The following is a 25,266-nucleotide window of genomic DNA, read 5'->3' on the forward strand; positions in this document are numbered from 1 at the left end:
ATGTTTTCCAAAAGAACTACGCATCGTATTCTCTCTTGAATGACAATATGCCTGCACTTCACCTCTAAGGTGCGCAATAAAATATTGCGCAATCTATGCCTGTGAGGCTGTGGGACGCGCGCCCGAAGAATGAACCGTTATATCAACACACATTCAAATATATTGACAAGATACACACATACGAGTACCGTAGGCTAGCAGACAATTACCATGCCGCCCAAAAAAAGGCCACTGCCGCCGACGGGGTCTACAAGCCTGGCTAGTTTTGGTTTTCTCACAAAGAAACAGCTTTTGACAACCAAAATGCACCTGCTAGCGTGGCAGCTAGCACTAACCTTGCTGCTACGGAGGATTCTGTCTTTGCTAGCGGACCTGATGCTGTTGAATGTGGGACCACCTGCACACACGTAGAAAGTTCCGAAGCGGAGTGGCATGAGGAGGCAGGAGGTACTGTTACAGAAGGACCACCACTTAACTGGGGACACAATCAGTGGAGATCCTGGAAAGAAAGAAACCCCTGGCTGTTTTCAAAGGAGGGTGGTCTTGGATGCCTCGTCTGTAAGCAGGGGCGGATCTACCGGGGTGGCATGGGGTGGCAACTGCCACCCTAAACAATAGCCTTGCCACCCCAGTTGGCATCTTTGTTTTGAAAGAAAAGTTGTGGCTCATCGGACATTTATGAGAGAAAGTCCCTAATGTCCGAGTGCAAGTGAATGCAGCACAAGATGCACGTCATGTAACCCCTCCCCCGGTCCTGGCGCGAGAGTGGAAATATGATTGGTGGCGAATTCACTTGAACGGGGGGACGGCGCAAAACGAGAAGCCTTTCGGACCCAAGCACTGAAGGAATGAGGTAGTTGCGGTCTACAATGACAGAGAAGAGAATGTCAAGTTTGGCTGTACTCAGCATTGAATCAAAACGCACTACAGCTGTTGATCTTAATACGTTTGTGAGGCGTTTTGCTGAACAAAATAGTAATCGCCGCATTCAGCTGTAATAGACATGCCAACTTGATGCTCTGCTCACGGATGACTCGATGAGAATAACAAACTGTTAAGATGATGACCTTGTATGCGTGTATATATTTTTTTCTTTGAGGGGGTCTGCCCCCAAAAAACAGTTTTAAGTCCTGAGAAAGTAAAATAAGACGGTGTGTAAAACTACACAGCCTAGCCAACAGAAAGTAACCACTTTGATTTAACTAGGCCAGTAGGTAAGGACCTTCCACTGGATAATAACTGCAGCGATGTTTTAGCTGAATACACGTTTTTTAATCCTAACTGATGCAGTTAGTCACTTCTTTAATGTTTGTTCTTTCTGATGTAAAGTCAAGGTTGTAACTGTATATCAATAATGATATAATTACTTGTTTTCAAATTTGAAGGAGAGCGAGCAAGCATCTTGATGAACATTCATCATTAACTCCTCCAAAAAATATAGTTTATTCAATAATAAATGAATATGTGAATCATAACAGTTCTTCACTATATCTGTAAAGCGTCTTTGAGCACCTGTAAAAACGCTAACAAATTAAATCTATTATTATTTATTAACAGTGATTGACAGCTGATAGGAATAATATGATTGTTAATAGTATCATATTCATTCAGACAAACATCGATGAGACAGTTAATTAATGTACTTATTGCAGCAGTCTGCATAGATTTGGTACCCCTGCTGGTCTAAGAGTGAGACAAACTCATTCAGTTATTGTTCAGTTAAAATTCATTAAATTACGTCTGCCGTATGTAAGGCTTTACTGATGTGCCACAATAATTTCACCTATGTGATTGAGTTAAAATATTAATATTGTGGCTTTCCAAGTTAACATTGATTGTAGGGGTGTAACGGTTCACAAACATTTCGGTTCGGTACTAGGCCTACCTCGGTTTTTAGGTCACGGTTCGGTTCGTTACGTTTTCGGTACAGCAGAAAAAATTATCACAAAACATTAAATATTTTTTTTAAATTATTATTAAACTGTGACTAATGTATTCAAATAAATACAAAATATAGTAAAATAAACATTAAGGTGCAGCATTTCGATGAACTGAAATAATCTGTATTTGAACTGTACTAGTTCCTAAGCAGCCAGTTTGACATTAGGACTTGCTTGTCATTGTATTTTCATGTTGTTCTAAAGAAAGATGAACTTGTCCACATTGCTTGCCGAAAGGGCAGATCTGCTGGCACTAACAATGGCTCCTGCTGTGGAGAACACCCTCTCTAGGGACAGTGGCAGCAGATACAGCCAGGTAGCGCTTTGCTGACATGGCAACATAAGGATACTTGGCGTTTGTAATAGCTTTGGCTCGGTCTGAACTCTCTGCGAGTGGTGGAGGCTTAAATGCTAGTGGGAGTTGGGTTTGCACTTCAGTCTTTTTTCTTTTGGTACCGGTGATATTCACATTCGGGTGATGCCTTTTCAAATGAGTGTGATGTATTGCCAGCCGCGTAACCAATGTTAGTTGAACAATACAGACAAACAGCTTTGGTTCGGTCCACCTGTCTTTGTCCGTCATCCTTGTACGTAACTGCGAAACCAAAATGTTCCAAAACCGGAGCCTTCAATGATGCTGGAGGATTTTCGAGCTCAACTTTATCTGCGTTCGCCATTTCGACAGTTCCTCAAATGACTGACTACATTTGAACGCATCCCTGTGACCAGCTCTCATAGTATGCCTCTCGTCCAATGAAATGACTTGGTCGCTCTATGATATATACCTGAGATTACTTCCAGAAAGTTGTTCATGTTCTCAATTTTTTACGTTTAACGCTATATTCGTTCGGTACACACGTGTACCGAACCCAAGGGCCCGTACCGAATAATTTCAGTATGGGTACCGTTACACCCCTAATTGATTGATATGATTGCGATTTAAATCAGCATATACTTCTGTCAGGGGATGCCACCCCTCAAAATCTCCTGCCACCCTCTTGCCACCCCATGAATATTTGTCTAGATCCGCCCCTGTCTGTAAGGAAGCCAAGACTCTCTTACTTTCGGAGAAAAAATATGGAACGCATTTGGTGGATGCCTGGCAGGGGCGGTTCTAGGGGGGGGGGGCAGTGCCCCACTAACACTGACCTCTGACCCCCCTGTGGCACCCCTAACAATGAAACGTTTTTTTTTTTTTTAAATGTATATTTTCTGGTACTCGGTTTGCCAAAAACCGCAGGATTTTGTTGCTGTAATGTGAAATTGTGCAGACACCCTTATGTAAAGTAGAGATGTAACTGTTCATTGCCTTTATTTTTATATAAATATGGTGTTAGTGCAAACATTGCACTATAACCTAAGATGAAGCTAACAGTAATAACTATAAGATCTATCTGAAATAAATAAGTGTACTGAAACAAATACCAATAACTATTGCATTGTTTTCTTATGCGCAATTACTTCATACTGTCTAGTTCTCTTTTTCGTCCTGCATTTATTGTGCCCCCCTCAGAAAATAACTGGCCCCCCAGTGGCCCCCCCAGTCAAATTGGTCTAGAACCGCCACTGGTGCCTGGACCAATGGTACTGTGTGAGTAGCCCTGTGCAGAAGCATTTGCGGACATCTTTTTACATACACCGCGATTTTTTACATATTGCTCATAAACGAGCTGTTGAAAAAGCAGAGCTCAAACTAAAAGAAGTGCTTCCGAAGAAAGTTGCAGAACTGAGCTCCAGCATGTTTAATGAGACTTGGAGTCTGCACCTCCAAGGTGTGCAATACATTATTGCGCAATCTGTGACTGTGTGCGCGCGTGCGTGCACCCGCGCATAAGGTACATGCGTTAGTTTTAAAGACCCCCATAGAGCTCAGTTTATAGCTCGAACCCTGGTTAAACTCATAACTTTATAACTTAGGATTTAATGTAGGGATGCACGATAATTATCGGTCCGATATTAGGAATTATGACGTCATCCCGATAAACCCGATAACAGTATTAATAGCCCCGATAATATACAATATATTTTTTGGGTAAAAAAAAAGAAAAAAATACTGCGGTGTGGGTGGATTGGGATGAGGGGCGCTTGTTTTTCACTCGGCTCCTCCCGTTTTGCCAGTACTGTGGTATTAGTGGTTTAGGAAGAGGGGAGTTCTTCACAAATCCAGCGCTCCCTAACTCATGCCTGGCTGTGACGTAAATGGTGTGCGGCCGTGAAGCCAGGACAGTAAACAAACATGTCGTCGGTGGTATGGGCGTTGGAGCTATGTGCAACTCAAGGCATATGCTCGAACCGGAGCTGCCTGGACGCTGCAATCATGTTGCGCACTATCCGTGCTGAGTGTGCTGACTTTTCGTACAATGTCTCACTGTTGGGCTTCCTGCATAAAGTCAAGTGCTCGGCGCAGTTGTGGCGAAATGTCGCTCCTCTGTTTTCATTTAAACAGCTCCTTATATCCGTTAGCGCAGCTAGCTAGCACCAGATGCTAACAACAACAATGCACGTAAGGTCTCTCTCTCGCTCGCTCAGCCACACATACACACACCCTCCCGGTCCTCCAGATGGCCAGTCGGTGCCTGCCGGTGAGCGTGGAAGTGTGGTCTGCCACAAGCGGGTGGCAGGAGCGGGGCTGTCAGCATCAGCTTGTAGATGGTATTTTAAACTCGATGCCCTCTGAAACTACGGGGCGGCCAAGGAAAAAAAAATACACATGCGTTAATCGCGTTAAAATAATTAGTGGCGTAAACATTTTTTTATTATCGGTTATCGGTATCGGTCTTGAGAAGCAGGAAGTTATCGGTATCGGTTTCAAAAAACCAATATCGTGCATCCCTAGTTTAATGTAATTGTAAAACCACTGTGCCACTGAAAAGACAATAACAACTCAGGAGGGAGCCGGTCTGGATTTCCTTTTGAGGGCCACCAGCTGCAGAGAGTTAACTAATTAAAGGGGCGTGGCCCCACAGCTGTGAGAACTCAGCAATCAGGTGTCCATTTTAGGTAGCACTTGCCTGGAGCGTCAGACGAAGACTGACAAAGACATTAGAGTCCTGCGGGAGTAAGACTGACAAAGACAAAGGAGTCCTGCGGGAGTAAGACTGACAAAGACAAAGGAGTCCTGCGGGAGTAAGACTGACAACGACAAAGGAGTCCTGCGGGAGGCAAATCCTACTTTGATTGAGCCAAGTATGTTTTCTTTTATATAGTTTTTTAGCCCCTCATGCTATAATCATGTGTATTTTCTCCATTCCTGTTGATGTGTCTTCTCGCAATTATCACTGGCCCCGTGTATCTCCTAATCGATATAACCCCCCTGCTCTCGTCTATCCCACATGCTCCACTGAGATCCAACATCTAGTTACAGGCGGCCTGTGGAACTGCCAGTCAGCTGTTCCTAAGGCTGACTTCATCTCTGGCTACACCTCCCTGCAGTCTCTGGATTTCCTTGCTCTCACAGAGACCTGGATTACTCCATCCAACACATCCACCCCAGCAGCTCTCTCCACAGCATATTCCTTCTCCCATACACCCAGACCCACTGGCAGAGGAGGTGGCACTGGTCTCCTGCTCTCTCCCAAATGGAGCTTTTCCCTCTTCAAGCTACCTAACTTCACTCCTTCCACATTTGAATTCCATGCCGTCACAGTAACCCATCCTATACAATTAACCATTGTTGTTCTCTACCGTCCACCAGGCGCCTTGGGGGACTTCTTGGAGGAATTAGATAATCTCCTCTCACACATCCCTGAAACTGGCCCTCCCGCTGTACTTCTCGGAGACTTCAACCTCCAGACAGGGAAGATATCTGAACTAACATCTCTTTTAACCGCCTTTGCTTTCTCACTGTCTCCATCCCCACCAACTCATAAAGCTGGCAATGTCCTTGATCTCATATTCTCAAGGAACTGTACTTCTTCTAACCTAGCTGTTAACCCGCTCCACACATCCGATCACTTCTTCATTTGATTCTCTCTATCCCTTTCCAAACATAACAAACTAATCTCTTCTAACTCTGCACCTGTCCGGCGTAACCTCCGTTCCCTCTCCACCTCTACCCATGGGCGTAGGAAGCATCCTGAATGTGGGGGGGACATTGTTAACGGGCGGTGTGGGGGTCGCCACGATTCTGGTGCATTTTAACAGGTGGTTTGATACTTTTATGTGGCTATACTAGCATGAGGAAAATGATGGGTACATTTTGTAATTTCATCCAGTAGTAAAGAAAGGAAACATATTTGATTATTAATTCAGAGCTGTCTTTGAATTAATAAAAAGCAGTTTAAATGCCAATTTTTTGTACATTTATATACAACAATAACAATATTGTGCATTGAGAGATATTGTTGTGGAGAGCCATTTATATATACATCGCAAAATACATTTGTGAATCCTTCTGTGAGCATTTATTAATATTGAGACTGATCTGACTCCATACAGATGTTAAGTTCACCTAGGAATGGTGTCATTGACTTAAATGTTCAAATAAATGTTGCTCTTCTGTCTATATTGGTCATATGATGCCCCTTGACTGAAATGTTTCCTGTTCAATATCCCCACTGATTTCCTTAACACTCTGGGATGAGTCCACATCACAATTTACTCTAAACTGTGATTTCCCTTTCATCACTCACCTCAGCAACGAACCTCTCTCCACTGTCCCTGTGTTCTGCCTCTGACTCACTCTCAAGCGCCTAGATGTCAAGAGAGGTGGTGAAGTGATCATTATTTATTGAGCAGTATACTCTTTCACATTGAATCATAACAAGTCATACTGAATGTAAATACAACTGACTCTAAAGTAAGTCCCAGTCTGTGACATTGGACATTTTGAAGACTCAAAGTCCCAAGCAGTAGGTAGAATATTAGCTAGTCTATGTAATGTGCACAGAAAATAAATAGTTAACTGAATACTGAGATGGAAATTGCCTATAAGCACTCAGTAAAACATAAACACACACAACAAGCTTTTGAATGATAAGAAGTATAATTAAAACATAATGCACATTACCATTTTGAGAGAGAGTACCTAAGTTAAAGAACTCAGAAAATAATCTCTTATCGAACTGAGGCAGTAAAACACACTGACTGCGTCTCTACTGTACATGGACATGTTATGATCATATGGGGATCAGTGCTGGAATTGGGCCGGTACTCACCGGTACGCAGTACCGGCACTTCTGGTTCTGACCCATGGAGTACCGGCACTTCTTGCTCAGTACCGGCATGCTGGCGGTACTCCGGTACTCATGCACCGTGCCAGTACTCAACACTCTCCCGCCGTTCTTATTATACATCCATATATATATATACAGCCGCCCGGTACTCAGTAGATGCGTCATGAGGTGCCGAACGGACATTCTCATCGCTCTAACCGCTGGAGTTTCACAGCGGCTGTCAGCTGTTTACTCCTGTCATTCAAACAGAACGTGCTGGAGAGGGGGCGGGGCTTATCTTCTCCATGTAAATACTGTGGTGGAAACGACTATGTCAAAATTAACCTATTTGACCGTGATTTAATAGTAATACACGTTTCAAAATAATAATAATAATAATAATGCCGAAGTAACAACATACTGAAAACTGTTAGTAAAACCATGTTTTAATGCTTTACAATTTACATACCTAGATGCACGTGTGTTGTGTTTATGCAGTGCAACTCCCACCCAGTGGGTGGCTATGTAGAGTGATAGAACAGAGCAGGCACGCCCCCGAGAGAAGGAAAGCAAGTCACGTCACAAATTAGCATTTCTAAAATGTTAGCGTGGATTAATAAAAGTGCAAAAAGACAGCGGTTGTCGCCGGAAGAAACTTCAAATACAGAGAATGCTGTGCCTGTGTTGGAAATTGTGTCTGATGGGGAGCTTTCTTTGGTTGATCCTCCTGCTCCAAGTTCTAGTGCATTAGCATTAGCACTAGCTCCGCCGCCTCCTCCAGAGCCTCTAACGTTAGCTGCTGCTGGCGCAACTGCCACCACCAACACCGGGCAAAGCGATGCACCTGACTGCTGGACAACGGACCAGGTGCAATATTTTTGCAAGACCAATGCATGGCTCCTTCTTAAAGATAAGAAGCTAGGATGTCGGATATGCAGAGATGTCAAATATTTGGGAATACACACTGGACAAGGACTGAAACTGTCAACTGAATGGGGTGAGTGTGCAGTGTCTCATTTCGGTGTTGACAAGGGCAAACAACAAGCTAGCCTGAGAAAAAAAATCAAAGAACATAAAGAATCACAAGCCCATGTAAAAGCTGCTGACATCCTTACATCTGCTTCACGTGAAACTATTCAACATCAAGTGCAGTCTATGCATAAATCTGAATTAGACACCACTATCAGAGTTTTTCGAACGGCATATAAAATTGGCAAACATAGCCGGCCATTCACAGACATGCCAATTGATTTGAATGTACAGAAACTGAATGGGCTGAACGTGGGCAGGGTTTTGCACTCCAATAAAACCTGTGGCGAAATCATCGACCACATAGCTCATGAGCTGAAGAAAAAAATGGCAAAAGACATTACAGAAAACCAAAGAAAATTCTGTGTTTTGGTCGATGAATCTACCACTATTAGTGGTAAAACGGTGCTTGTTGTGTGTCTACGCTCAGCATTAGCTGATGCTGAGCCCGAAACGTTTTTTTGGGAGCTGATCGAGTTGGATGGAACAACGGCTGATGACATCACAAAGGCGTTAATGGAGTGTCTTGGAAGAGATTTTAACGAGGACTTTTTAGGTCAGCGTTTCGTTTCTTTTGCATGTGATGGGGCTTCAGTCATGCTAGGGAAGAGAACAGGCGTTGCTACCCAGTTGTGTAGTAAATTCCCAAGCCTGTTTGTGTGGCACTGCTCCAATCATCGTCTAGAGCTGGCAGTTGGGGATGTGGTCAAGGAGGTCTCAGGGCTCAATCATTTCCAGATCTTTTTTGACAAACTCTATTCCTTGTTCCATGCCTCCCCCAAAAATCAGAGGCAGTTAGCGCAGTGTGCGCAAGCAGTCGGACAGCGTCTCCTGGTGATAGGGCGTGTTTTGTCCATCCGCTGGGTGGCTTCAAGTGAAAGGAGCGTCAGAGCAGTCTGGGAAAACTACCGAGTGCTTCATGATCACTTCACAAATGCTGCAAACGACACGAGCAGGGATTCCAGAGACAGAGCAAAGTACAAGGGCCTGGATGATGTGCTCACATCTGCAACGTTTGTCAGCAATCTGGGACTGATGTACGATGCGCTCACAGAGCTCAGCGACCTCTCTCGGCAACTCCAAAAAAGAGAGATGACACTGCCTACAGCAGATAGGCTCTTAACTCGAGAAATACGAGTTTTTTAATCCATGGTCACCATGCCTGGCCCACACATGACTACAGTTCATACAGCTCTAGCTGAGAAGTCCTTCAAGGGTGTTGCCCTGCGTGAGAATGGCAGGCTTGTACAGATTCATGCAGGTCAGTTTTTCCGCAGTATGGTAGAGAATCTGAGACACAGAATGACTTCCACAACCTCCTCTCATGTCAGCACAAGAGAAATCCCATTACATGGCCGGGAGGCCCGGGACAATCAGCTAATCCAGGACATGAAAGTTATCCATCCTGGAAGTTGGCCTGAAGAGGAGTTAGACGTACAGTATGGGGACGTAGAGGTGCTACGTTTGTGCGAAGTGCTGAAAGTGGACAGAAGAGAGACTGTTCAGGGCTTTCGCGAATACAAGGAAACCAGGGCATCCCGTACACCTGCTGCCATGGAGCCTCTACTGAAAGCAGTCCGAACCATCGCTGTCTCCACTAGTGAGTGTGAGCGGGCATTCAGCTGCATGAACGATATCCTTACTGCAAAAAGGAATGCTCTCTCTGTCAGCCGACTGTCCAGCCTGGTTTTCATTAAATGTAATGGACCATCACTAGGACAGTTCAATCCGGAACAGTATGTGAGGTCCTGGCTGGCAAAGGGAAGGAGAAGTGCTGATGAAAGAGCCTGTCCAGCTCCAGCCCCTGATACTGATGTCCCCAAGGCCTTCTGGAGCCTTTTCTAACAATGTGAAGTATATTGCAAAGCAGCTCACCCAGTGAGAAGACTTTTGGCATAATGTGCCGATTTGTACAGATCCTGGAGATAGAAGGACTTCAGACCAACCAGGGAGTTATCTGATCAGCTTGGTGTTCAATGTAACTCTTTACCATGGCTCAGACTTTGTTACTTGCAGTTACAGTTTCTTATTTTAGATTGTGCAAATTTTGCATTTGTTTTTACATGTTCTTTGTTCATGCTCTTTATCATTTTTCTGAGTTGGAAAGTTAGATTGCATCATAGTTTACTTTATACATATTTGTATTCTTCAGTGGTGAAGTATATTGCAAAGCAGCTCAGCCATGTGAGAAGACTTTTGGCACTTTTTCGTTTTTCGTTTTCTGAGTTGGAAAGTTAGATTGCATTCAAAATGTACAGAAATACTTAATTTTGTTAAAGCTTTTTATAAAAAATGCTTCTGACCAGAGCTTTGTTTCCTTGTCATTAATGTTGAACACCACCAGAGGGGCTCTCACCTGAAAGGTCTCTGCTTCATGTGTCTTCAGCAGAAGATCTAGACTTTGATTGCTATATTTTCAGTTAATATTGACCTTACTGAGCTTTAGCCATATCCGCTGCCTATCATAAAAAATGTTAAGTACAGTGAACCTTTCTAAAATATACAGTAGTAAAGAGACAAACCCACCAGCATTATAGTAGCCAAATTCTTGTTTGTGGGCTGTATATATAAAATTGACTTGAAAAAGTTGCTGATTTTAGAGTACTGGCACCTTTTTCATTCCAATTCAAGCACTGATGGGGATATGGTGTTTACATGAGCACAGAGGTCGGATTATTCATGTTCCCTGTTTACATGATAAATACTAGTAACCTGGCATTTCGATGCCTTTTCTCATCTAAACTATTCAGTATTTGTATCTCTCTATCATGACATAAAGACGAAACTCCTCTCCAGAAGTGAGACGCTTTTGCCGCCGCCGCCATCACTGTTAACTGATTAACTGCTACCAGCTGATGACTTACTTTCCTCTTCTTTGAATTTTTTTTTCTTATGTCCATGTTGTCTGGGGGAGAAAACATATCAAACCAAGAGATCGTCAGCTTTGATTTTCGCTCTATTAACCATTTCCTGAACATTTGGTGTGTGCCTTACCTCCGCTACCGACATCGCTTCATACAACAGGTCTGAGCTGTCCAACTATGACAACACTCCTTGAACATGCACGCGCTATGGGAGAATATGCCTTGGTACAAAGTAGCAGTGAAAACATGGTACGGAGTTTCATTGATTTGGGCATTCTCTCAATAAGCAAGTGGAATGGATTTGAAAGTGAAGCACTGACACAGCGCTCTACGAACTGCGGCGAGTGGATAGACCAATTCACGGACTTTCCACATGGTAAAAGTGGGGGGGTCTAAACTAATCATTTGAAAAAGTGGGGGGGACTTGTCCCACACTCATATAATGGCTGCGACGCCCATCTACCCTTGCCTCATCGGTTATCTCAGCCCTCCCTTCCTCTGACTCGTCCAACTCCTGCCTCCAAACTCTGCTGCAGAAACTCTCCTCTCTACTCTCTCATCCTCTCTGGACTCTCTCTGTCCTCTCACATCTCGGCAGGCTCGTCAGTCCCCTCCTGCTCCCTAGCTAAAGGATGCACTGCATGCTAATAGAACCATCCTTCGGGCTGCTGAGCGGAAACTGTGGAAATCCAAACACCATGACGACCTCCTAACCTATCAGGCTCTCCTCTCCTCTTTCTCTGCTTCGATCTCTCAGGCAAAAAGCACTTTCTTTCAATATAAGATCCAATCTTCCTATTCCAATCCCAAAAAACTATTTTCCATCTTCTCCTCCCTCCTCGAACCCCCCAAAGCCCCCTAGGGTTGGGTATCGTTTGAATTTCCACGATTCTGATTCCGATTCTACTTTTCGATTCCGGTTCTTAATGGTTCTCAATTCCGATTCTTTGAGGGGCAGGGTAAAAAAATGATACATGCTTCTTCCACCAAAAAAATTACATTTATTCGAGAAACCTTTACACAGGTTAGTTTACAGTAATATTCACATTAATCAGTCTGTTTATATTCACTGCTATGTAACTGTAACCTGAGAACCACTGAAGCTAAAACAGTTCTTGTTGAGAAAAACAAGCATATCTGCCTTCTCAGGCATACCGGGAAGAAATGTTTGAACATTTTAAAGTAAACTGCTTCAATCTGGTGCACTGGAATTACTAGAGACTAGATCTAGGGGGTACAACTCTAAACACCCATATGAAAAAGATCGGTTTACATTTTAATAATTAAATAAGTATGTGAACATAACCAATAACCTACCATAGCCAATAACAAATACATGTAACGTATTGTATTTTTGTTGTTAATTCATATCTTATTTTACTATTTTATTTATGCATATTTTTTTATCCCTCCAGTTTGAAACGATATGTCTGGTTTACTGTCCTATAGTATACATTGGAATGATTTCAAACCTGTTTTATCCAAATAATTATAAAGGAGTGCCTTGGAAATATGTGTTTACATAAATTGTGATCAAAACGTTTGAGACCTACTGAGATAACTTAGACTAAAGTGAACTATTCCTTTACCTCACTGAGCTGTAGTTATCAGCCTCTCAGTCTGACTGGAGAGGACTCTCCCTCCACATAATTGTAGAAACATATTCTTCTTCCGTTAGAGCAGCTAGCACCAGATAATAATAACAGCGCTGGTACCGGTGCACCCTCCCTTTCTCCCTCCCACGCTCACTCGCACTTTAACTGTGAGCTGCGGGTGCCAGATAAGCCAACATCCCCCATTTTCATCACTTACAGCGCCCATCGTACAGGGCAAATGAAAAGTGTAACCGGGATGAAAAGGGTGTTACATTTACTTAATTATGAATGTTGTTACATCAAGGCTGAAAATTAGGATGAGCACCAACGGTCAACATTTTTTTGTTTCCTCCCAGAGCTGTCAGCGCAGCGCCTCCACAGATCTGGCGCCCTAGGCGAACATCTATAACACCAGTGCGACGGGCCGGACCTGGTCCCAGGTTACGCTGTAGGAAGTGTAGGTACAACGCTACATTTCCCGCCCCGCCGCAGTCATACAGTAGGCTACGGAGAGCGGCAAGAAACATTTCCTCAGGCATCGAAAAACGGAACCGAAATTCACATTTCTAAATGATGCCGTTGGAAGCTAAATGTTGGAACCGGTTCCGAACCGGAACCGGTTCTCGGTACCCAACCCTCCCTCTCCTCCCTTCTGTCAAGCGACTTTGTTAACCACTTTGAAAAAAAGGTTGATGATATTCGCTCTTCTTTTTCTGACTCACCTTTACTCACCACTGGGTCACCAGACCCACCGTTCACCCACACACTAACCTCCTTTTCCCCTCTCTCTCCAAGTGAGGTTCTTACCCTCATTACCTCTGCCCGCCCTACCACCTGTCCTCTGGACCCTATCCCCTCAAACCTCCTTCAGACTATCGCTCCTGATATTCTACCGTTTCTCACCCATTTCATCAACACTTCTCTAACTTCTGGTCACTTTCCAAACAGTCTCAAGGAGGCAAGAGTAAACCCTCTCCTAAAGAAACCCACTCTCAACCAGTCCGATGTTATAAACTGCAGGCCTGTCTCTCTCCTCCGGTTCCTGTCTAAAACACTTGAACGCGCTGTCTTTCAACAACTCTCCTGTTATCTCCATCAGAACAACCTTCTGGATCCGCACCAGTCTGCTTTCAAGGCAGGTCACTCCACAGAAACTGCTCTCCTCGCTGTCTCTGAGGAACCGCACACTGCTAAAGCAGCCTCCCTCTCCTCTGTCATCATCCTTCTGGACCTGTCTGCTGCATTCAACACGGTGAACCATCAGATCCTCCTTCGCACTCTCCAACAACTTGGAGTTTCAGGCTCTGCACTTTCCCTCCTCACCTCATACCTCAAAGACCGCACCTACAGGGTAACTTGGAGAGGGTCGGAGTCCGACCCTTGTCAATTAACTACAGGGATCCCTCAGGACTCTGTTCTTGGTCCCCTCCTCTTCTCCTTGTAAACAAACTCGCTCGGATCTGTCATTAGCCCGCATGGTTTTTCATACCACTGCTACGCTGACGACACCCAATTAATTCTGTCCTTTCCCCGCTCAGAGACCCAGGTCTTCGCACGCATCTCTGCTTGTCTAGCAGACATCTCTCAGTGGATGTCTGCTCACCACCTCAAGCTCAACCTTGACAAGACTGAACTGCTTTTCCTTCCTTTGCCATCTGACCTCTGCAGCTCATCCAGAATGCAGCGGCTCATCTGGGCCCTCATTTATAACGCCGTGCATAGGATTCACGTAGGAAGGTTGCTTACGTAGTAGAAATCCAAAAAATAGGTCATCCAGTATTCATAGAACCGTAGTTACATACGTAACTATCGTTCTATTTCATCCTTACTGACCGCCAGAGGCGGTGCTTTAGCACTGGATGACTGTGTACCGGGTAATAAATCTACAAGTGGTGGTCCTCCCTCGAACTCTCTGGGTGCAAAGCCTAAGAGTAAATCATTTCCATGGGATTTGGGAGGACGAACAACAGGCAGAGCCCAGCGCTCTGAAATCTGTGATGCGACCGGCTGGCCTGCATTGTTATCACCCAGGAAGAGCGCCTCTTCAACCCCTGTTCATACTAGGAAACAGCCGTGGACAGCTGCTAAAGGGAGAACTACAAACAATCCTCCTAAACCACCGAGTGTGCTAATCCAGAACAGATACGATCCACTGACCCAGAACCGGAGATCTCTTTCCCTGTCCTCTTCACACAGCTGAGTAAGGACCAATAGCTACTCCAAAAGTAAAAGGCTAGAGGGAAAGCTAGCGACTGAGCCTGAAACTCTGATTGTGGGTGACTCTGCTGTAAGAGATGTAAAAAGTCTGTGTAGTAAGAACAACACCAAAGTACTCTGTTTTCCCAAGGATATGGTCTCTGACTTGGCTGAGAAGATCCTGCATATTGGGGCTGAACATCCGACTCTGAAGAATGTGGTACTGCAAATTGGAACAAATGATGTTGTGAAACAACAGTCAGAAGTGCTGAAAAAAGACTTTAAATGTCTGTTGGAAACTGTCAGCTCTCTAAATGCAGAGGTGTTCATCAGTGGCCCTCTACCGCGAGTCAGAAGAGGAGTGGAGAGATTCAGCAGATTGTTTGCACTGAACACCTGGCTTTCAACTGTCTGTACTGACCATTCTGTACATTTTATTGACAACTTTAACTTTTTCTGGGACCGCAGACATCTTTTTAAGGCAAATGGAGTTTGTCTGAACAAGTCAGGAGTGAAATTGTTTATCTCTAACGTATTCAACTGCCTACGTCATCAATCTGTTCCCTCTGCCAAGGACAAGCAACAAGAGGAATCAAAACAAGAGAAAGACACAACACATCGCAGAAAACCTTGAAAATCTATCACTGCACCCGCCTGAGGAATGTCTTGAATATGGGAGACAAATGGAGGAGTCTCCACCGCCCTTCACCCCCCCCCTATCACCTCTGAGGATACTCTTCCTTCACCCCACAGCTCTCTCTACTCTTCGTTCACCCTTTCACCCTCGCCCACCCTCCTGGAGATCGCTGAACACACGAAGGATATACAGAGGGTTGGCACTGATTCCTTCCTGGAGTTCAAAGACCAAACTAAGGCGTTACGCAGGGTTGGCAGCATGTCCTTTACCCCCGCTCCTCAACGACGCCCACCAAAATCACTGCAGAGACGCGCACCATCTCCCCCGTCTTCATCACCGTGCCTACGTCAACCACCTCCCCCCCCCTGGCAGCATGTCCTCTACCCCCGCACCATCTCCCCCATCTCCATCACCGTGCCTACGTCAACCACCTCCCCTCCCCTCCCTTCAAGAAAGCATCTGCAGTCTCCGAAGCCTGATAAGAATGTGTGTGTACAAAACGCAACAAACTCTTACTGATATGTGCTGGGTCCAGGCTCAAGGGCGTATGGCACTCTCAACTCTTTCCAGGACATGCCGGGGCCCTGCCTGCCTGTAGCTTTGCCGATATCTGTGTTGATAGGTAATAGATTAATCAGCTTAGAAACAGGAAGTGCTCAAACGTTTGTGTGAGTTTATCAAATTTAGCAGTGATTCCATGTCAGCCACAGCTTGTTACAAAAAACCTGACTGATACTGTGTTTAACAAACTTAAACTAGCTTTATTAAATGTCAGGTCTCTGGCAGGAAAACATTTTTAATCAATGATTTTATCACTGAGCACAATCTTGATTTTATGTTTTTAACGGAAACTTGGATTGAACAAAATAACAGTGCAGCTGTTCTTATCGAATCAACCCCTCCCAACTTTAGTTTTATGAGTCAGGGAAAAATGCATAAGAAAGTGGGTGGAGTTGCTATTTTGTTCAATGATTCTCTTCAATGCAGGAAGACATCTTATGGGAACTTTGCTTCTTTTGAATATTACATTACATTACATTGCATTTAGCTGACGCTTTTATCCAAAGCGACTTACAATAAGTACATTCGACCAGGAAGACACAACCTTGAAGAAAACAGAATCATATAAGTACATCAGGTTTCATAGAGCCAAACATTTCAGAGAATATGTGGCCCTTCACCTGAAATGCTCCTCTCGAGCTCTGTTCCTAAATATCTATAGACCACCCAAATACTGTGCAAGCTTTTTTGATGACTTTACTGAACTGCTGTCTATAGTGTGTATTGACTTTGACCGTCTAGTCATTGTTGGGGATTTTAACATCCATGTTGACAACCCCCAGGACAGAGGGGCTAAAGAACTGTTTTGTGTTCTTGATAACTATGGACTGACTCAGCATATGACGGAGCCCACGCACAATAAGGGGCACACTCTGGACTTAATTATCTCAAAGGGTCTGAATATCTCTAAGGTTGAAGTGACTGATGTTGCACTCTCTGATCATTCCTGTGTTTTATTTGAGAGCTCTATTTCTGTTCACAAATTTTTTCAAAAAGAGGTAACCACAAAGCGATATTTAACTGAAAGTACTAGGGAAATGTTTACTCAGAATTTTCTTCCACACTTGCCCCTGCTAACATCTCAGTAAATGAGCTAGTAGATCATTTTAATTAAAAATGTTATAGATTCCATTGCTCCAACTAAGGTAAAGGAAGTGACTGGGAAGAAAATATCTCCATGGAGAAAGGCCATGACCGTGAGAGCAGAAAAAACAGTGTCGAAAAGCTGAACGTAGGTGGTGAAAAACAAATCTCCAGGTTCACTTTGAAATCTATAAAGAGAGACTTGGCCTTTAACATTTGGAATTGAAAAACGCACGACAGTCTTTCTTCTCTGACATCATTACCAAAAACAAAAACAACGCACGTGCCTTGCTTGCTACCGTCGACAGACTAACTAACCCCCCAGTGTCAGTAGCCTCTGAATTTCTATCCACCAGGGAATGCAATGATTTTGCCTCCTTCTTCACTGACAACATTCAGAAAATCAGACAAGCAGCAGTCATTAAACCGCTCTTAAAAAATAATAATCTAGATGCTTCAGTAATGAACAATTACAGGCCCATATCAAACCTGCCATTTCTATGTAAAATCATTGAAAAAGTTGTTTTTCAACAGTTGAGTAATTTCTTGCATTTAAATAGTTGTTTCGATGTGTTCCAGTCAGGCTTTTCGTCCAAACCACAGCACTGAGACTGCTCTTGTAAAGGTCTTCAATGACATCCACTTAAACACAGACAGTGGCAGAACTTCAGTGTTAGTATTATTAGATCTCAGTGCCACAACATATTACTCGACCGACTAGAAAACTGGGTGGGACTTTCGGAAACAGTTCTAAATTGGTTTGAATCCTACTTAAAGGACAGAAAAAACGTTGTTTCTATAGGTAAATACACATCTGAGTTGACAAATATGACATGTGGGGTACCTCAAGGCTCCATCTTGGGGCCTCTTCTCTTTAACATCTACATGCTACCACTGGCTCAGATAATGAAAAACAACAAAATAAGTTACCATAGCTATTCGGATGACACACAAATTTACGTAACAATTTCACCAGGAGACTATGCTTCAATTCAAACACTGAGTAAGTGAATTGAACAAATCAATGACTGGATGTGTCAGAACTTTCTCCAATTAAACTAAGATAAAACTGAGGTAATGGTTTTTGGAGCCAAGGCAGAACGTATAAAAGTTAGCGCTGAGCTTCAGTCTGCAATGTTCAAAACAACAGATAAAGCCAGAAATCTAGGTGTAGTCATGGACTCTGACCTGAGTTTCAACAGTCACATTAAAACAGTTACTAAATCAGCCTACTATCACCTAAAGAATATATCTAGGATTAAAAGACTAATGTCACAGCAGGATTTGGAAAAACTTGTCCATGCTTTTATCTTCAGTAGACTGGACTACTGTAATGGTGTCTTCACAGGTCTCACTAAAAAATCTATTAGAAAGCTGCAGCTAATTCAGAACGCTGCTGCTCGAGTCCTCACTAACACTAAGAAAGTGGATCACATCACTCCTGTTATGAAGTCTTTACACTGGCTTCCTGTGTGTCAAAGAATAGATTTCAAAATACTGCTGCTGGTTTATAAAGCTTTGAATGGTTTAGATCCAAAATACATTTCTGACCTACTGCTAAATTATGAACCATCCAGATCTCTCAGGTCTTCAGGGACTGGTCAGCTTTCTGTCCCTAGAGTCAGAACTAAACATGGAGAAGCAGCGTTTAGTTATTATGCTCCAAATATCTGGAACAAACTCCCAGAAAACTGCAGGTCCGCTGCAACTCTGACTACTTTTAAATCCAGACTAAAGACTATTCTTTTTGCCGCTGCTTTTAATTGAACTATTCACATCTTAAACTGCACTGTAACTTTTATCCATGTATTTTTTCTTTTAATGTTTCTTTTATTATCTTTTCTTTTGAACCCCTCTGGAGGTGCGCATAATTTTACCGAATTAATCATATCTTTTCGATTATAAGGAGTAGAAATATGATTCAGATATCCGCGGAATCGCTGGAAGAGTAGCTTTCCAGCAGTATCCCCTGTGAGACTGTAACCAGGGCACAGCAGCCAATATGGCCGCTCAAAGCAGCTTGACTTTACTCTGTGTGGGATTGGTGGATTTGTGTGTCCGTCAAGGAAATCTCGACCGGCAGCCATCATGGTCTGAAATGACCAATGGACATCGAGAAATCACTAAGGACCTACCCACCAAGTAAACAAAACATAAACCACGTGTCTCCCATCAGTTTACATCTGTTAGGAGAGAGAGAGAGAGAGAAAATGGCTAAAAAAAACGTTACAGTTGCCGACTTCACTAGAGATTTTTCTCGCTAGCAGCAGTGAAGATAGAGCCTCAGAACCTGAAGTCTTCGACTCTTCTGAAGAAGAAAAATACAAAGACAACAAGGATCCATTTGGACATGGGTAAGTGTAAATATTACAGTAATAGTGTACTTGCAATGTGTGGGGAATACCGCGAAAATGAACAATAGTTTTATTGTAGTGCTGTCAAAATTATCGCGTTAACGGCGGTAATTAATTTTTTGAATTAATTGCGTTACAATATTTAATGCATTTAACGCATGTGCAGAATGGCCCGCCCCATACGTGCCACCAGTGGCAGCGCCAGGGTATGGCTGGGGTAGGCTACACCCATACCAAGAAATGGCTTAGCCCCACCATGAAAAATTATGTTAAAGGAAGCAAAATGAAGTCTGCCAACTCGCGCAGAGTAAATTGCACAGACAGCAGTTAGTAAGATTGATTTCAGTAGCCACGGTTTTGAAAACTTTTGTCACGTAGTGATCGTCTTCTCAATAGAACATCTTTGATAACGGCGTGGTGTTGTTGCAGGAAGTCCCGACGGAGAATACTTTTGCTGTAGTACGGGGGTGCACATAACTGGTACGCAGGTTATGTGCGTAATCTCTCTGAAATGCGTACCGTCACTTGTGTCACAAAGCGCATTTGCGTACCGACGGACTTGTGAAGCTTTTCCAGAAGGCGGTTAGATCACCGGACGTGTGCACAGACAGGGCTGCTGTTAACGTCGGTCTGTACAACGGAATTGTGCCAAAACTACGCCAACCGGCTACGGAGGGAGACTTTCTTCCCCCCCCCCCTTTCACCGGAGAACTGCGCTAAAACAGCTGATCACAACGTTCACACTCTGTGGTCACGAAGTACACCACTAGCCGCCCCCCCCCCGTCGACTTTCCTGAAGTACTCCCCCGTTGATAGAAATCAACACGTAATGAATTAAGACCCCACGGTTTGATGATTGATAGGTCTGTGGGTTGTCTTTCATTTTGACACGCAGAAAAACGTTATAATAAACATAGATACTGTATGTTAAATGGATATATCCGCCTTCTTTCATTTATCTTTCCATTCCCACAACAATATGCATAAATAAATGGCATATTTTGGACATAGTTCGAATGGTGATTAATCATGATTAATTAATTTTTAAGCTGTGATTAATCGGATTAAAATTTGTAATCGTTTGACAGCCCTAGTTTATTGATATATATTTTTTATTGATAGTTATGAACTTTTTATTGGGACAAAATAGACACTCCATTAGTAAACGTTTACTCTGTGTTAACGTTATTTTGGTGTGTAAAAGTGAGATTACATGTGTAGATGATTAAATTAATCATGTATTCGTCCCACAACGGAGACATTTACAGTGACATGTTTTTTCCATCGATTATTGTATCATACTGTTCTGTACAGATGAGACTTTGTCATAGATTTATTGATGTGTGCCTGTTATTATTTTACCGTCCTGTACAGATGAGACTTTGTAATCGTGTGTGTGTGTGTGTGTGTGTGTGTGTGTGTGTGTGTGTGTGTGTGTGTGTGTGTGTGTGTGTGTGTGTGTGTGTGTGTGTGTGTGTGGTGTGTGTGTGTGTGTGTGTGTGTGTGTGTGTGTGTGTGTGTGTGTGTGTGTGTGTGTGTGTGTGTGTGTGTGTGTGTGTGTGTGTGTGTGTGTGTGTGTGTGTGTGTGTGTGTGTGTGAGATCGAATCGAGAGACTCCTTCTCCAACCTCCCAAACTTTATTTTTATGTGTGCATTGTTATTTGTGCTTTAGCAACATTGTACTTGAACCTCCAGTGGCCAGACCCACAGCTGGAGGCGGCAGGGGTCGGGGTGCCACATCCGACCCTCCAACTGAGACAAGAGGTCCTTCCTTTTGGGGAGATGCCAAAGCGTCCCACAGCAGAGTCTGTGCAGCAGATGGACAGGCCCATTTGCGTGGAGGACCGCACATTTTCCCGTCAAGTTAGTATTTTATAAATCGCAAACATTGCGTAGAAACTGGCGTACGCCATTTTTTTAGCGTATATCCCTTTATAAATGAGGCCCCTGGTCTTCAACCTTCCTACATTTTCCCACACCACGCCGCTCCTCCGCTCCCTTGACTGGCTTCCGGTAACTGCTAGAATCCACTTCAAGACAATGGTACTTGCGTACCATGCTGCGAATTGATCTGGCCCTTCCTACATTCAGGACATGGTTAAACTGTACACCCCAGCACGTGCACTCCGCTCTGCATCAGCCAAACAGCTCGCTGCACCCGCACTGCGAGGGGGACCCAAGTTCCCATCAGCAAAAACATGTGGGTTTGCTATCCTGGCTCCAACATGGTGGAATGAGCTCCCCATTGACATCAGGACAGCAGATAGCTTGCACATCTTCCGGAGGAGACTGAAAACTCATCTCTTTCGACTCCACTTCGATCGATAGAATTACTAACAAAGAATTGCTAACAAAGCAGTTATATACTAATAAAGGACTGGCTTATCTAAAACATGTTGAGTAGCACTTAAAATGTTTTTGCTCTATGAAACCTGATGTACTTATATGATTCTGTTTTCTTCAAGTTTGTATCTTGTTGGTCGAACGCACTTATTGTAAGTCGCTTTGGATAAAAGCGTCAGCTAAATGTAATGTATTTCTACTTTTCACTTCTACTCCTGTTCCCTTAAGAAGCCCATATACAGTATAGCGCAGAAAGTCCTCATTGATCATCCGCTGTTTTCATATCTTGGATAAACTCTTCTGTCACGTGAAGGGAAGCAAGGTGGACCTGAATGCATGGCTGTTCAGGGAACAGGAGCTTTTAACATAATTCATTAGTTTTAAAATGTAATCCAGGCAAGAGAAACAACAGAATTGACGTTACACGACATACAAGCATTCAACAATGACTAAACAGAAAAGCAGGAATAGTGCAGGAACACGGGAGGTCAGGTGGTTTCAGGACTAATGGGAAACAAGGTAGAATTTGAGGCCAGGAAAGGACAATCCTAACAGGTGGGAAAACACAGAAAGTAAAAACAGACATGACACAGACTGGGAAAACTTCAAAATAAAAAAGGAAACAGTTAAACTAAAAACTAGGGTCATGACAAATAGTCTGATCAATTCAGAGAATGACATACATTTAATAATGCAGCCTTTAAAACCAGGAGACAACACTATAGGATATTCTGAAATCCATAATCTAAGAAATGATTTAGTCACATAAATATAATTTTGATATATTTCCCAGGCCTAGACAATATACACACACACGTATGCAACATCCTCACAATATCGATAGCAAGGTATTTGGACCAAAATATGATATTAGATTTTTTTGCATATCGCCCAGTCGTAATTTCATAATTCTCCACAGACTTCTCCCCCTGCACATTAAAGAGGAAGAACCATGGAGCATTCAGGGTGGAGAGGGACAGAAGAAGCTGATATTAAAATGACTTCTGTGAAAACTGAATATATTCTTTCAAATATATTTTTTTCATTGTATCGCTCGAAGTGGAGTCGAAAGAGATGAGTTTTCAGTCTCCCCCGGAAGATGTGCAAGCTATCTGCTGTCCTGATTTCAATGGGGAGCTCATTCCACCATTTTGGAGCCAGGATTGCAAACCAACGTGTTTTTGCTGATGGGAATTTGGGTCCCCCTCGCAGTGCGGGTGCAGCGAGCCGTTTGGCTGATGCGGAGCGGAGTGCACACGTGTGCTGGGGTGTACGGTTTAACCATGTCCTGGATGCAGGAAGGGCCAGAAACATTCGCAGCATGGTACGCAAGTACCAGTGTCTTGACGTGGATTCTAGCCGTTACTGGAAGCCAGTGAAGGGAGCGGAGGAGCGGTGAGGTGTGGGAGAATTTAGGAAGGTTGAAGACCAGATGAGCCGCTGCATTCTGGATGAGCTGCAGAGGTCGGTTGGCACATGCAGGTAGACCAGCCAGGAGGGAGTTGCAGTAGTCTAGGCGTGAGATGACGAGAGCCTGGACCAGAACCTGCGTCGCTTTCTGGGTCAGCTGGGGCCGAATCCTCCTGATGTTGTAAAGCGTGTATCTGCAGCAGCGGGTTGTAGCAGCGATGTTTGCAGTGAAGGACAGGTTGTTATCTAGGATCACACCCAGATTCCTTGCAGTCTGAGTCGGGGAAACAACAGAGGGTCCGATGTTGATTGTTAGGTCAAGAGGGACAATCTTTTTCCGGAAGGAAAAGCAGTTCAGTCTTGTCAAGGTTGAGCTTGAGGTGGTGAGCAGACATCCACTGAGAGATGTCAGCTAGACAAGCAGAGATGCGTGCAACGACCTGGGTCTCTGAGCGGGGAAAGGACAGAATTAATTGGGTGTCGTCAGCGTAGCAATGGTATGAAAAACCATGCGGGCTAATGACAGATCCGAGCGAGTTTGTGTTCAAGGAGAAGAGGAGGGGACCAAGAACAGAGCCCTGAGGGACCCCTGTAGTGAATTGACAAGGGTCAGAATCGGGGGGGGGGGGGGGTCAAGGAGGATGGAGTTGGAATAGGAAGAATGGATCTTATCTTGAAAGAAAGTGCTCTTTGCCTGAGAGATCGAAGCAGAGAAAGAGGAGAGGAGAGCCTGATAGGTTAGGAGGTCGTCATGGTGTTTGGATTTCCACCATTTCCGCTCAGCTGCCCGAAGGACGGTTCTATTAGCACGCAGTGCGTCATTTAGCCAGGGAGCAGGAGGGGACTGACGAGCCTGCCGAGATGTGGACAGAGTCAAATCAAATCAAGTTTTATTTATATAGCACATTTATAAACGATTTTTGGTCGAGCCAAAGTGCTGTACATATAATAAAAATAGCCTACAGTAGAGACACTTTACAGCAAATACAACAGCACAGTTTGTTCAGAATATCAGTATGAGAAAAACGACACCCTCTGTCCTTAGACCCTCACATCGTACAAGGAAAAACTTCCGGAGAAAACCCACAGTTTAAAGGGAAAGAATGGGAGAAACCTCAGGGAGAGCAACAGAGGAGGGATCCCTCTCCCAGGACGGACAGACGTGCAATAGATGCCGTGTGTAAATTGAAAAGATAATACATTTGCAACATAGGTAGTCCAAATGTTTGGAAATGCATGTGTCTGTAATAAGAAGATGAATCCACGAGGATGTCAACAATCCTGTGGGAGCCTTCAGGGAAGCAGCATGACGAGACCCAGGCAGGACCGCAGAGACAGGTTCAGCCACGACCCGAAGTCCACGACTTAATCCAGAACTCAGGATGGAGGATCCAGGACACAGGACTACAGCAAGAGGATCAGCCTCGACTCCGTAGATATAGACACAAAACAAGAAAAAAAATGTGGCTGGGTTAATCGGAACAAGAGAATACACAGACAGACAGAAGAACAAGCACTCCCTTAGAATAGGTTGAGCGCAAAGGGTAGCAAGTAAGAGAGTAAGAAACATAGGTGGAGGGGCACACTCAGGGAACAAGGTCCCCACCGGAGCCTTAGTTGGAAATTGATGAGAGATAGGGAGGTACGCTGTGTCTACGAAACGTAACACTCCCCGGCCTGTCTAAGTCACTCTGCAAACCGTTTCCCTCTAATAAAACCTTGAGAGGTTAGAGAGGGAAAAGGTCTTGGATAAAAGTTATTCTTGATAAGAGAAGCCTAGAGTCCAGAGAGGATGAAAGAGTCGAGAGGAGAGTTTCTGCAGCAGAGTTAATACGTTAGTGTGACAGATCTATTTTTTATCCACTTTAGTTATCAAGGAAACAACTATAGATATTCCCGGATATTCCCAACACCAAAGTCTTGTGCGGTTTCTAGAAAAAAATTGTTTATTTACCTTTTGAGTCTTATTTTCTGTAATTTTGACATCATACTATCTGTCAGTTATAATAAATGTTGCCTAGTTATTACAATAGATTTGTGAACAATGTGACGTTGCTAAAAATAAAAATACTGCTCTAAAACGCTTTATGCAATCTTAAAG

Source organism: Gymnodraco acuticeps, unplaced genomic scaffold, assembly GCF_902827175.1.
Source record: "Gymnodraco acuticeps unplaced genomic scaffold, fGymAcu1.1, whole genome shotgun sequence".
NCBI classification, from domain to species: domain Eukaryota; kingdom Metazoa; phylum Chordata; class Actinopteri; order Perciformes; family Bathydraconidae; genus Gymnodraco; species Gymnodraco acuticeps.